This window comes from Tupaia chinensis, unplaced genomic scaffold (genome assembly GCF_000334495.1).
Source record: "Tupaia chinensis unplaced genomic scaffold, TupChi_1.0 Scaffold000355_1, whole genome shotgun sequence".
Classification (NCBI taxonomy): Eukaryota; Metazoa; Chordata; class Mammalia; order Scandentia; family Tupaiidae; genus Tupaia; species Tupaia belangeri.
Genome location: NW_006159850.1, coordinates 2,151,108 through 2,165,705, shown reverse-complemented (window position 1 = coordinate 2,165,705; position 14,598 = coordinate 2,151,108).

Sequence of the window (14,598 nt, the reverse complement as noted above, 5' to 3'; positions counted from 1 at the left end):
GGTCGGGCCTGGCCTCTGGGAGCTGCACCCCGGCCTTGCTGACTCCGGCTGGAAGGGCCGTGGTGACCAGTCACTACCACACCCCGGGGTCTCAGTCCCCTCTTCTCGGAACACGAAACGGAGCCGAGTGTATCGTTTCCAACCCTCCCAACTACGAAGCGCCGGCATCCCACCGGTGGAGGCGGTGTGAGCGGGACTGGGCCGCCCCGACGCCCCTGACGACAGGCTGCGGAGCTTTCCAGAGCTTCGGCCTCTTCCTTGGGAGAGCGGGGGTGACAACAGCCGCGTCCCCATGTGAGGAGACAAGCACGGTCAGCCGCGACTCACCAGGCAGGAAGCCGGGGCAGAGGGGCAGTCACACAGCTGTCACAGTGGGCCAGTGCCCGGCACAGGTGCAGGATCAGGGGAGGGTGATATTAAGAGCTGAGTTGGGAGGAATGGGGCCACACGGCAGAGGGCTGGCCCGCAAGCCCAGACTCCACGTGGGCCACAGGAAGCTGCAGGAGCTCTGTCTGCAGGCAACTTCTCAGGGAGGCCACGGCCTGCTCCGGGGCTTCTTGAGCAGGCCAGCCAGGAGGTCGCGAGTAGTCTCCCACCGAACGTCAGCTGCTCTGGCTCCAGCCACGTGTAAACCCCCAGGCCGGTACAGGCGAGTGTGTGAGTGACTGGTGGGGACTGAGGCCCATGTCGACACTTAAAACTGGAGTCATGATGGCTGAGGCAGGATTCAGACCTGGGCAGCGTGGACCAGCCCCACACTCTGGCACCGTGTGTACTGCCATTACTTTTAAATGAATAGATATTTTTAAAGCAGTTTCATGTCTACGAAAACACGGGCAGAAAGTGCAGAGAGCCCGCCCCACCCCGTGCAGTGTCCAGACAGGTGGTCACACTAGAGTCTGCTCCTGGTGTTCTCACGACATGGTTTATCACAGCCCCACGGTGGCACCGTGCCGATTGTTCTCTGCCCTAAAGACGCCCCGTCCCTTCTGTTCACCCCCCTTCCCCGGTGCCGACGGGCTGTCGCTTCAGCTCTGCCTTTCCGGAACAGCGCACAGTAGGCAGTTTTCCCAGGCCAGTGTCCCGCCCTCGCCAGCAGGCAGCCCGGGCTCCTCGTGTCCTCCCGTGGCGGGAGCCCAGTGGCTCGTCAGGGCCGTCCCGACTCTGGTCTCCTGCAGCTCGTCCTCTGCTCACCCGCTGAGGGCACGTTGGTCTCCCACGTGTGGGCCGTGAGTGGAGCTGCCGTGCACGCCTGTGGGTGTCCGTCTGACTCGTCTGGGTGAACGGCACTGAGGACGGCACTGCCGGGTTGTTGGTGAGCCTGCCTAGCTCTGGGAGGGCCACTGGAGCCCGTGCCAGGTGGCCAGCCGCGTCCCCACGATCACCCTGTCTTTCAGTGCTGCCCCTCGCCCTCTCGTGGCAGTATGTGACATAGAACACGGAGTGCACAGAGTGGGGCCCTCTCGTGGGGTATGTGACATAGAACACGGAGTGCACAGAGTGGGGCCCTCTCGTGGCAGTATGTCCTGCCTAGCTCTGGGAGGGCCACTGGAGCCCGTGCCAGGTGGCCAGCCACGTCCCCACGATCACCCTGTCTTTCAGTGCTGCCCCTCGCCCTCTCGTGGCAGTATGTGACATAGAACACGGAGTGCACAGAGTGGGGCCCTCTCGTGGGGTATGTGACATAGAACACGGAGTGCACAGAGTGGGGCCCTCTCGTGGCAGTATGTGACATAGAACACGGAGTGCACAGAGTGGGGCAGGTCCTCGGGCTGCGTGCAGGGCCTCCTCCACGTGGGTCTCCTGAACTTGCCCGTCTTGGGGTGTGGAGAGGCGGTGACAGCAGCCCCTCCCCCAGCTCTCTGCCCTCTCTGTGTCGACAGCTCGCCCCTCAGGTTTCGCCCGGGTCACGACCAGCTCGGCTATTTGGATCACAGGCATCCGTGTCTGGACGGGGCTGCGAGGTGCTAGTAAGGAGTCATGCCGGTCGGCCTGGCCAGTGGCCTGCAGGTCCCATGAGCAAATAAACACGCTGGGGACATCCAGGGCCACAGCGCCCCACCCTGGGCAGCCCTCCCCACTCGGATGCAGCCGGGCCACGTGCCACAGCCAGGGGGTCAGTGATGGCACTGAAGAGTACCTGCAGAGCCCAGAGGGGAGGCAGCCCCGCCCAGGGGAGACCCGGAGTCCTGCCGTGCCTCACGCCCTTGGGCACCCTGGGGGGAAGCTCAGGGAGACATCGGCGTGAGGTTGGTGGTCCCCGCCGTTGGGGGCGCATCCATGGAGTGCCGGCGGCATGGCTTGCTCAGCACGGTCCCTGCAGCCTCTCCGGGGCTCTCCGAGCAGCTCCGCAAACACAACGTGACCTGTGAGCATCTTCCGCGTCACAGACACAGAGCCCAGGCCCGGAGGGGTCCCCTGGTCTGCCTGAGGTCACTGAGCTATGCGGATTCAAACCGAGGGCCCTTCGAGCCCAGGGCACACAACCAGCCGGCGTCCACGGACCACGACCTCGTGGCCACTGACACTGAGCACGCCTCCTCCCTCTGTGACAGCACTCAGGGTCGAGCTCCGGGACCCAGTGGAAGGACACGGCGAGTGACAAGGGCTTGGCCTCTCGGCTCAGGGGCCTTGTCTGCAGAGGGGATCACAAAGCCCCTCCTCCCCGGCTTCTTGAAACAGTCGGCCCAGGGCCAGGCCCAGCGGCATCCGCGGCTGCTCAGGTCCACACCCCACCCTGGCCGAGTGCAGCAGCGGGTCCTGTCAGTGGGGTGCACCTTCCGGGGCGGCCCCTTCAATCCACCTTGCCGCCCAGCGTCCGGGTCACGCCCTGCCCCCAGGTGCAGCTCCCTGGCAGACCCCAGGACATGGTAGTCCTTTTAAGAGGTTCCAAATGGCCCCCAAATCATCTTTCTTGCTCAAGACAGGCAATTCAGATGGCACCGGGCGTTTGTCAGGATGCTGACAGGGTTTCGCGAGGAGCCCCTCTTTACACCCCGATGTGGATGTGGCTCTGCAAGATGAAAGAGCCGCGGCAGGCTGGAAAACATGGCTCCCAGGCCAGCCCGGCCCTCTGGGATTTCAGTCACACCAGGCCAAGAGGGGGGGGTGCAGCACGGGGTCTTGAGCCAGGGGGACAGGGCCCACTCTCGAGGGCTGAAGTGATGACCCAGCCCGCGGACCCGGACAAAGCGGGACATTTTGTCCCCTCTGTCAAAGCGCCGAGAGCTCAGGAGCGGATGGAGCGGTGTTGGTCGTAAACTGCTCCCGCCCCACCGGGACAGATAAGTTAACAGTAGTGACGGCGCCGTGCGTGTCATAAAACCCCCCAGGCCTGTCGTGCTGCGATAAATCTTGGTTCTCAGTCTGGGGTTTCGCAGGTGAGCCAAGGGCTGATGAATGGTCTGGGGCCGGGGCGGGAGGAGGACAGGAAACCTTACCCGCTGCCCTGCCCCCACGGCCCGCTAGCGCCTGCAGGCGGACCCAGGGCCCTGCCGGCTCTTCTGCATCCACGCAGGACACACAGCCGGCCCCGCCCCACGCAGGCCCTCAGTTGCAGAGGCCTCACCCCCTCTGAGTCGGGCTCGTCACACTGCCCAGGGGACAGGCCACGCCCTACCCACAGGCTCGGTCAGCAGCTTTCCGCACCTCTCATGGGCCCAGAGCCGTTTGTCCACCCGAGGGGTGGCCTCTGTATTTCACACCAGGGCACCATCTTGCTAGGCAGAGCTGTGCTGTGAAGTGCCCCTGTGAACCTAGAGAAAAGGGACAGGGTTCCCAAACTCCAAGGCCTTGGCAGGTGGTTTTCGTGAGTGGCGTGGGCAGATGAGCAAAAGTGGACACGAGGCCCTCGGCCTCACGCACGCACTGGCCCGTGTGGGGTGGCGAAGTGGGCTCTCCACAGCAAGCTCCTGTCTCCCCGGGTAGACAGCTGGAACTCCAGTGAGTGGAAGGGACTTCGAATATGGCTAACCTTCGAGGACTCAGATTTAGAACGTGAAAGTCAAGGATGTTCGCACTTCTGGACTCTCAGCGCGGTCCTGCATCTCCGTGGGCATTTCGTGCATCAAGGCCTGAGGGTGGGACTGGCTGACCAGGGCGCACCACACGGGCAGTGGTGGGGCCCCTCCGTACCCCTCTGCCTGTGCGTGCCTCCATCACAGCGGGACAGACGCTGGCAGTGCGGGGTTGGTGGCAGGACTTGCAGTGGACCCCAGCCCGGGCCAGCTGCCACCTGCTGGCTGTGACGCGGGGCAGTGGCCAGTCCCCCTTTCGGCCTCTCCTAGTCTTTGGGACGGGGACGCAGTGTTCCTTATCGAAGGTTGTGGTGCAACTCAAGTGAGGCTGTGGGGTCGACCACAAATATGCTGGCTCTTCTCCCACCACTGTCCCTCTCTTGCCTGGGAGGGGTCCTTTCCAGATTTCATTAAATCTCAAGATTCCGCCTTCCTGTGCCCAGTAATGCTCAAGCCCCAGGCTAAAGAGGGTGACCCTGAAAGCAAGAAGGTGGCCGGCTCTGTGCCCCCAAACCTCACTGGGGCTCGTGTGCATTTTAGCAGACCCCGGCTGGCAGACGCTGACACAGTGACCAGAATGAGCTTGATCCGTCCATCGTAACCCAAAGAGCTTCCCAAACCTTCCATTTCTGGTGGCCACGTGGGCCAGGATCTGACATGCAGGCGCGCAGACACCAGTGCGATGGCTTCCTGTGGAAGTGAGGGTGGCCCTCGGCGTCTGCACAAGGGGTAAGGAGACTGTGCAGAGGGAGCCGGCCAGGACACGGGCAAAGGGAGCTCCGAAGGAGGAAGGTCAGAGAGCGTGTCTCTGCTGGGACTGATTTCGGGCCTGAGAATTCCCCATGTTTCAGCGCGACCCCGGATTAGCCAGCAGGCTGGCCTGGATTATTCCCCAAGTCACTGGGCGTGGCTCTGGTGACCGCTATTCTAGGACACCCCAACCCTGTGTCCACGGGGCGTGCTTTCTACTCTACCTGTCTCTCTGACCCACGCATGTGTCTGGCAAATTACAACCACAAAAGCCAGTTTCGAAGATCAGACCTGAAGCGTGGGGTCCCACCCCCGTGGTGGGTGGCGGCCAGTGGTGTCGGAGCTCAGCCTTCTTACAGGTATGCTCCCTCGAACCTCCTGGCCACCGCTCCCTCGTGCGCGAAGGGCCAGGGCGGCATGTCCCTGGAAGGGCTCTGTGACGATTCAACAGGCAATGGAAGTGGCGCTCTGGGCCATGAACCCTCCGTAAGCAGTGGACAGTGGACGGGAGGAAGGGAGCCGTGTGGCTCTGGCGTGGCGTGGAGTAAATGCCCAGCTCCTGTCGGGGGCAGGGCCTCCGTCCTGCGCAGTGCAGCCGTCAGCCTGGCTTCCGGGGAGAGGACCCCTCCTGGAGGGGTGAAGGCCGGAGGTCTTCAAGGCGGCACGGAGGCCCCACCGCAGGTAAGCTGCTGGCCTGCCCATGCCAACGTGGTCAGCGTCCGACTCCTGACTCCTGGCCGGCAGAGGAACGAGCCGCCATGCGGTCAGCGGGTTAGGGGAGACGACAACGCCCGCTGCCCGCCAGGGCGCACAGACCTCTGGGACAGCTCCCCCTTCGCTGGCCCTGAACAAGGGCACCCTCCAGGGTCCGCAGTCGGAGCCGGTGCCCTCCCAGCAAAGCCAGGCTGGAGCTCGGGGCTGAGGACGCCACCTTCCCACGGGCCTGGAGCGCAGGGCGGGAGCTCCGGGAGTGAGCACGCTGCAGGCCCCATGGCACAGGGAGGCTGCCAAGCACCAGCCGGGTCCCAGTCCAGACTCTGCCACCCTCAACGAGACCGGGGCGAGAGCCTTCATTTCTCTCTGCTCCTGTAAAATAGGGGCCGAGGGGACCCCCACGGCATGTGAGAAGTGACCGGGCCACAGGCTCAAAGCTCTCAAGGATGCCTGGCACGAGAGGGAGCCCCTGCAGTCCTGCCTGCCATGACTGCCTGTGCCACCTCATTTGCTGCGACCCTCCACAAGCAGGAGTCACCAGTCCGTTGTATGGATGTGACCACAGTGGCCCAGGGCCCCGCCCGCCCTGTCTGCACTCCGCGGAGATGCGCACCGCCCCTCCCGGCCGCCCCTGCAGTCTGGGTGGGAGCCAAATGCCGAGGTCTCACTGCGGCAGTTCACTGCTGCCCTGAGCTGTGCCACCTCCGTGCCTGTCGGGCAGCAGGGACCCACCAGGACAGACTCGGCTCCCAGTCCCCGTCTCAGCAGCGCGCCCGTCGGGAGGCTCAGATCTGCTGCTGCGGGGAATGCCCCGGGCCCCGTTCCTCTTCCCCACTGTCCCTGGTGTCTCTGCCCTCCTCGTGGGAACCTTGGGAAGCCCTTTCGGGCCAGGGCTCCTCACACACTTCAGAGCTGGATACGAGAGACACAGCTGCGGCTCAGTGCCCTAATGGACTTAGCAGATGCCACCGGGAGGGCAGGGGCCACCCCCACTGCCCACCCACAGATAACCCCTGGCCCCTGCTTCTCTCAGCAGCGGGTCAGAAAGTCCAAGCTCTTGGGGGAAGGGCAGTGGCAATAAATCCTTGGGTGTCACCCCTCTCGGGATCCAGCCTCCCACTTCAGAGAAGGCTTTTAACCTTCCTGAAAGGCCTTTCTTGCTAACCCAGCAGGAAACCGCCCTCAGAGTGCCGGCGGGCCAGAGGACCGTTTGGCTCCTGCATGGGGTTCTTGGGGCCGTGGGATTCTGCCTGGGTCTGTGCGCCCCATCCAGGTGGCAGGGACGGGGGGCAGCCGCAGCACTGGTGGGCGTGAGCCGCTGCGCCAGCTCCATTCCGGGACACGCTCGCCCACAGACGCTGGCCTCCGGACACCCACGGGAAAGGTACAGAGGATCGCTGGGGTCAGAGGACAGCCCGGAGCCAGTTCCCTTCTCGAGACAGCCACGTGGCCAAGCCCAGGGCAAAAGGGCATGTCCCTCACCTGTCCCCACAGCCACCGATGGGGGTGCCCGACTAGAGACTCCGTGTGCGTGCAAGTAAATGCGGACCACGTGTCTGCTAGCGGCAGCGCACATCCGAGAAAGGACCGTTAGGCAACCCCATCCTGCTACTAGGGCCACTGTCATGATGAGGCACGTGGCTGTAATGGCATGCGTGTCAGCAGGTAAGTGCATGTTCTTAAATACATGCCGGTGTACACAAACATACATGTGTATGTATGCACACACACAGTCTGCACACCGTTTTGTCCTGTTTTCTGTGATCTGTTTTAGTAATCAGTCCATGTTGATACATAGAGCGTCCCTCCCTTTTTCATGGCTGTATACTATTCCCTCGAGTTCATATCTGTCTGTTTCACAGGTCCCCTTCTGACAAGCCCTTGCTTCTCCTGTGAAGGCATGTATTTGAAGGCATCCTCTGCAACCGTCACCTGGGGCTCGGTCACTCAGCTTTCCTCCTTCTTCCCCACTGGAAGTCCCTGTGACTCCCCTTCCCTGGGGCCCACCTCCCACCTGGGGCTCTGTTTATAGGGTAAATGCGGACCACGTGTCTGCTAGCGGCAGCGCACATCCGAGAAAGGACCGTTAGGCAACCCCATCCTGCTACTAGGGCCACTGTCATGATGAGGCACGTGGCTGTAATGGCATGCGTGTCAGCAGGTAAGTGCATGTTCTTAAATACATGCCGGTGTACACAAACATACATGTGTATGTATGCACACACACAGTCTGCACACCGTTTTGTCCTGTTTTCTGTGATCTGTTTTAGTAATCAGTCCATGTTGATACATAGAGCGTCCCTCCCTTTTCATGGCTGTATACTATTCCCTCGAGTTCATATCTGTCTGTTTCACAGGTCCCCTTCTGACAAGCCCTTGCTTCTCCTGTGAAGGCATGTATTTGAAGGCATCCTCTGCAACCGTCACCTGGGGCTCGGTCACTCAGCTTTCCTCCTTCTTCCCCACTGGAAGTCCCTGTGACTCCCCTTCCCTGGGGCCCACCTCCCACCTGGGGCTCTGTTTATAGGCAAGTAAGTCTCAAGACCCTCATCACCCTTCGAAGATGACTTTGAGTCTTGTCACACACTGTGTGCTTTTCCTGTGTCTGAGGCAGATGTAGTAGGCGCTCACTTAATCTCCCTGGGTGGAGAGTAGGGGAGGTGGAACCCTGGCTGAGGGGCCCCCCTGCCTCTCTCCCATGGAGCGTCGCACTTGGCGGGATAGGAAGGGCCCAGGGAGGGACTCAGGTCAGGAGAGGCGAGCTGGCATCCTGACCCCGTTCATCAGCTATGGGACCTGGGTCCTTCTCAGCCACCCCTGCCTCGCCAGCAGGTGCTAGATGAGCCCTCATGGCTAGGGCACGCATCGTGTAAAGCAGAAGAGTGGAGCATGTCAATCACGACCTCTGAGGTCAGCCCCACTGGACGCAGATTCTAACGCTACCTCTTACGCGCTGGGTGCCGTCAGGAGACGCCGCCCTCGGGGCCTCAGTGTGGGTGGTTATGGTAGGCCCCCGTGGCTTACAGGTCTACCGTTACGGTTGAATGAGATGAAGCGGCCCACGTCTAGCCACACGGAAGTGCTCGGCAGGTTCGCCTTCGTGGCTGTCATTGTGGCTGCTGCTGTGGTGGCTCTGACGGTGGCTCTGTGGCTACTACACACAGCCGCTCCCCTCCACAGCTCTGCCGGGGCTCAGAGGCTTACCACAGCTGGTAGGGGCTACCACGTCGTCCCCACAGGTGCTCGCGGCCGCTTCCGCTCCTGCGGTCCCCGTGAGTACTCGATATCAGAACACACGCAATTCCTCTCTGCTGGGGGACTCTGCCTGGAGGCAGGAGACTGGACCAAATGGCCTTTGGACCTCCTGCCCAAAGCTACCCCCAGGACGCAGGACAGCCAGTGAAACCAGCCATCTTCCCAGAAATCGAGGTTGGTCAGCCTTCTAGGATGCGACTTGCTGCGGGCTTGGCTTCCTTTCCTCTCAGGACGTGTGGACATTTCTGAGTCTGTCTGACATCAACTCATGTCCCCACAGTCCCACCACTGGCCTTCTACTGACCTTTGGATCCTGGAGAGAGAAAACGTCATTTTCCCCTAACCCGTTGAACTCTGAAATGACAAAGTGACACAGGCCAGCATGGCCCTTCCAGAAAGGCCTCTGGGGCCCGGCTGTCCCTGCGACTTAGAAAAAGCACCCACACCCAGTCCAGGCCGGGAGTCACCGGCAGCCCATTAAGCTGAAAATGACGGGAAACCCTCCGGAGAAGGGTCTCTCCCGTGAGGCTCGGGAAGAGCAAGCAGGAAGGCAGGAGGATGCCGATAGGACACCTAAGGAAGAGGGGGAAGTGGCCGGCAGCGTCTAGACGCGTTATCTGCCCCCGCGCGGGCACCAGCCCCGCGCTCATCCATCGTCCCCAGAGCGGACTTCCTGCCCCAGGCTGCACGCCAATGACTTCACCCTCTTGCTATCTCGACAGCCCCGCTGCTGCCCGCGCTGGGCTCTCAGGAATTAGAGCCAGATAACAAGTCTAGACAGCTCAGAAGTTTTAAATGGATTATTCTCCAGGGGGAGGACGGCTGGTGACGAGCTCTAGGGACTCGAATGCCAAAATTCCGGACCGTGTTCAGGTTCCGAGTTCACACTGACAACTAACCATCCTGGCTCCTCCTCGGCCCCACCACCCTGCACTTCCTGCACTTGCGAACGGGCACAGAATGGCCTGGCCGCTCGGGTCTGGGTCCAGAGTCGGGACTCCACCCCCACACCCTGCTGCCTGGCCCAGCTGAGACTCCCAGGCTGCCTCAGCAGAGCTGGGTGCAGACCCAAGAGCTGAAAAGGTGACAGTGCCAGCCCCCCACGTGTTCAAAACCAAAAGCGATCGTACACTGCACAGCGAACGGGAGGGAGCTGGCACCGAGCAAGGTCTCTCCGTGGGCGTGTCCTCCGAACGCCCAGCTCCAGGGAAACTTGCTGGTGTCGCATCGCGGGTGACTTGAGGACATGCCTACAGCTGCTCGCTGGGCCACACTGGCTGCGCCTCCCGTTATCTCGTGAGAAACACGGCCGCTCCCACCTCTCCTCCCGCCCCACGATGGGGTGAAGCGCGTCCCCCAGATTCAGACGTTGGCATTCTGACTGCCAGCACTCAGAGGGTGACCTTATTTGGAAGTCGGGTCCCTGCAGATGTGATCAGCTAGGATGAGGTCACACGGAGCAGGGCGGCCACTACTCTGATAAGGGCCTCCCCGGTGGCCGGGCCAGGGACGCCCAGCCGTTGCTCCCTGAGAGCAGCCCTGAGGGCAGTGCAGAGCAGTGGGCAAACACGCAGCCACTTTGTCATGTGGGTGAAGTGAGGGGCCCCACAGTGTCTCCCCAGGCCGGGCCCTACCCACCCACGTGGTTGTCTAGCCAGCAGCTCGCCCAGCGCTGGTCCCCTCTGTCCCTGTATCCCTTCCCCACTCTCTGACATGTCCCAAGATCACCCCAAAGGAGTCATCTGCACTCAGCCCTGATGGTCTCCCCTCCTCCTCTCCTCCTCTCTTCCTCCCCTCCTCCTCTCCTCCTCCTCTTCCTCTCTTTCTCTTCCTCCCCTCCTCCCCTTCCTCCCTCTCCTCCTTCTCTCTTCCTCTCCTCCTCTCCTCCTCTCCTCCTCCTCTTCCTCTTCTCCTCCTCTCCCTCTCCTCCTCTCCTCTTCCTCTCCTCCTCTCCTCCTCCCCTCCTCCTCTCCTCCTTCTCTCTTCCTCTCCTCCTCTCCTCCTCTCCTCCTCCCCTCTTCCTCTCCTCCTCTCCTCCTCCCCTCCTCCTCCCCTCTTCCTCTCCTCCTGCTCTCCCCTCACCTCACACCAAGGAAGGTGAGGCTGACAGGGCTGACCCACACCAGCTCCCCTCCATCAGGGCCAACATCGAGGTCTCTGACCGTCTGAAAGCATCTCTTCCACCCATCTTAGAGAGCCAGAATCAGACTCTGTTTACTTTAATTCCAAACATGTGGGCAGGGAGAAGGTTGAGGGGAACAGGTGAGTCCAGGAAGTGGGGAGCCAGGCTCCTTCCAGGAAAGCCTGGGAAGGGAAGCGGCCTGTGCTGGTAGCCGGGAGAGTGTTTCCACAGCGGCCGAGAGGTGACCTGACACACGGAGCACCGCGGGATGCCGGTGTGCTGGCCAGGTGCCGCCGGTGCAGACCCTTCGTACCTCTCGAAGCGTAGCAGGCGCGAACTCCTGGCCGGTAATCCCGCTCCTCGGTGAAGCCCAACAAAACAGGTGCCGATGCTTATCCAAAAAGCTTCTGTACGAATGCTCACACAGCACTGCTCAGAATAGTTACACCCAGGACCAGCAGCCGGCGCCATGGCTGTGTCGCTGGACTCCCACGGAGTCGACCACGGTTCACGTCCCGGACCCGGTGGCTTAAACTCACTCCAGGCACGTGTGCATGCGTGCCCAAGATCCCGAGAGGAGAATGGAGGAAAAGGGATTGCGGTGTGGCCATCCCCCAGGGGGTGATTTCTCGCTTTCTCTCTCTCTCTCTCTCTCTCTCTGTCTTTCTGGTGAGCACATGCACCCTATAGCAAAAACCTCTCAAAAAAAAAAAAAAGCCAGTTACACCTGAGGACCCCGATGCCCTGCAGCGGTAGAACACAGCCCCCCTGGACTGGAGGAAGGAGTCTGGACATGCCCGAGCCCAAGGGTGCGTCTCTGTCACCCTGCCTCTCTCACATGCACAATATGTCCTATCGTCAACGTTTCTAAAGTGGGAGAAAATTTAAGAAAAAAATCTGGACAGTGGGTATACTGTTACCTATTACTGTTTTCTAGGTGCCTGGTATATTTTATGATTAAAATAAAAAGGTACAAAGGTAGTTACCAGGAGCAGAGGTGAGTGTTCAAGTCAGTTACTGAAAATGTTCACGGTCGTTGTGCTGGGCCCCGCACCAATTCTCCAATCTCCGACTGAGGCCGCACAGCTGAGTCCCCGTTGGCGAGGTGCTGCCTGAAGCCACAGGGTTGGCGAGGGCCTTTCCAAGCCCTCTGCCCTTTCTGGACGGGACAGGCCTACAGCTACATGCCAGACACATGGAAGAGGGGACTACGTTATGAAATGGCATGTCACAGCAGAGTGAAAACCGTCACCAACGACTCAGCACGCCCTTCCACACAAAGACGTTCGTAGAGGCATCATCAAGCGCACGAAGCAGAGAGTAACGTTCAAGGCCGACTACGGTGAGCACATGTGTGCCCCGACTCGATTTTTATACACCAGGTGCACGCTTTGAAAAGCCATACCATACTCCACAAAGATGTGAACAATTACACACACCAGAAATCATGATAAAAAGAAATACACACATTAAAATTTAAAATAAGAAAATTTTATTGTAAAGCTCTATGATAAATTTTGTTAGGAGGAATAAAAAACAAAGAAAGGAAGAGGGGCCAGCAGGTGGCGTGGTGGTTAGGACGCTGGACTCACACATGGCCGACTGTGGTTCAAGTCCTGGACCTGGTGGCTGGCTTTCACACTTTCCTTCTCTCTCTGGTGAGCATATATGCCCTACAGCAAACTTAAAATTAAAAAATAAATAAAATGAAATTAATTATTAAAAAATGAATTATTTTTAAAAAGGAAAGGAAAAGGAAAACGAGAAGAAATGCTTCCGAAGAAAGTGGCTCCCGTATGCGTAAGGAAGGCGGGGAAGGCCCCGTTGACGTGGGGCTGCAGCAGAGCGGCTCTGGCTCTGTGTGAGCACGCCGGGGTGTCCAGCTCAGACAGGCTCACGCGTTCGGGTCACAGGCTGAGGCTAGGCCTGGAGGAAGTGGGTGGTTTGTGTGGGTGCCTGAGAGCACAGGCAGGAAGTGCAGAGATTTGCTCAGAGCAGCTGCCAAGCCCAGCCGGGGGCGTGGCCCCTGAGCCATACACAGCCCCCTTGGCAATGAGATGCCCCTGGCACCCACCCGCCTGCCCAGGGCTGGCGCTCAGGCTCTCCCACACAGCTGAAGCCATGGCCAGACGGGCACTTTGAGAGCCAGGGGCTCACCGTCAGCCGCATCATTGCCCCAGGGGCCCCCGAAGTTGTGCCTCAGGATCCCAGCCCCAGGCAAGAGTCCTACATAGAACACCCCCGTCCCCAGTGCACACCAGGGTCAAGGTCTCAGGAGCCAGGGCAGGTCGCCGACAACAGCTCCTCGGAAGTCACACTGGGCCAGAGTTTCAGGGACAGCTGTGCTGCGAGGTCGCTCACGCGCTCTGCAACTGACCCTTGGCCGTGTCCGGCTCGGTGGGTTAGTATAGGCAGTGTGAAATCGCCGATTTCAGAACGATTGCAGTAATTTTAGAACAATGTTCTTGCTCTGAAAAGAAAGCCAGCACCCCTTAGTCATCACCACCCCCAATGCCTGCACCCCGCCCCGGTGCCGCCGGCCTGTTTGCCGTCTTTACAGCTCACGTGAACGGGTCTGTGGGTTTCACGGTTTTTCCCGTCTGGCTTCTTGCACTCAGCACGTTTTCGAGGTTGTCCACGAGCAGCAGTGGCAGCCTCACCCCTCGTCGCCACTGGGCCACATTCTGGGTCCGCCCAGCACTCCATGGGCGTCTGGCTTGCTTTCTCTGTTGACGACTGCACACATTGAAGGTCAGGCCTTCTGGGCGCAGGGCTGCATTTCTCTTGGGAACCCGCATAACCTAAGCAATGTTCAAAGCGAGGGCCGGAAGGCACGCCCGGGGACGCACCTTGAACGTGTGCTGGAGGAGCAGGGAGCAAGGCGCAGAGCTCACAGGCCCGTACACGACACGGGGCGAGCCTCGTGGTGGCCAGGGCATCTGTGAACAAATGGCGCGATGGGCGAGTCTGGGCACCTGGCCATCTGAGATGCTCGACCTTCAGGTGTGACTCTCCGCTGACACAGTCTCCCTGGTCAGCCTCCGAGGGCATAGTCGGTCCACGGGACTGTCCTCGTGCTACGCTGGCAGGTGCCCAGTGGGGCCAGCAGTGTGCCTGCCCTGGGGCGTCGTCTGCGATCACTCCTCCTGAGGCGCAGGCAGGGGTGCGTGTGGAGAGCTCGTCTCTGAGGACAAACACAGGCGTGCCCCTCATCTCTTGTTTCTCGTGGTCAGGCACAACCCTGCCCCGGACGCGTCGCGGATCGAAGCCCTAGCTCCACCACGTGCTAGCCGAGGCCCCGGCTTCCCCAGCCCCAGCGCTCTCTGCACAGAGCGATAAGAGCACCTGGTCACCGGTGGGCACGGCCCACTGTCAGACATGCCACAGGGCCTGGCCTCGAGCCAGCGCTCAGGAGCCAGAGCGCGGCCTGGCTACGCGGCTGGAGCAGGGGGAGCGGGCGCGGGATCAGCCGGGCGTGCTCAGCTAGGAGCTGGGGGTGGAACGGGGCGAGGTCGGGCCGCGGCCAACAGTGAGTGCCAGGTGCCGGGCCGTCGTGGGTCTTAGCCTCCACGTGTGAGCCTCGCTTTCTTCTCAGGAAGAGTCTCGGGTGCTCTGGACTCCCCAGTGACGTCTCAGTTCAAGAGGACTTGGTGACTGATCGGTACGGAGAGGCGTGTGCAGCCGCAGGGGCTGAGCGTGTTCTCGGCAGGGGGCGCCGGCCCCCGGGCAGGGGGAGCGGGG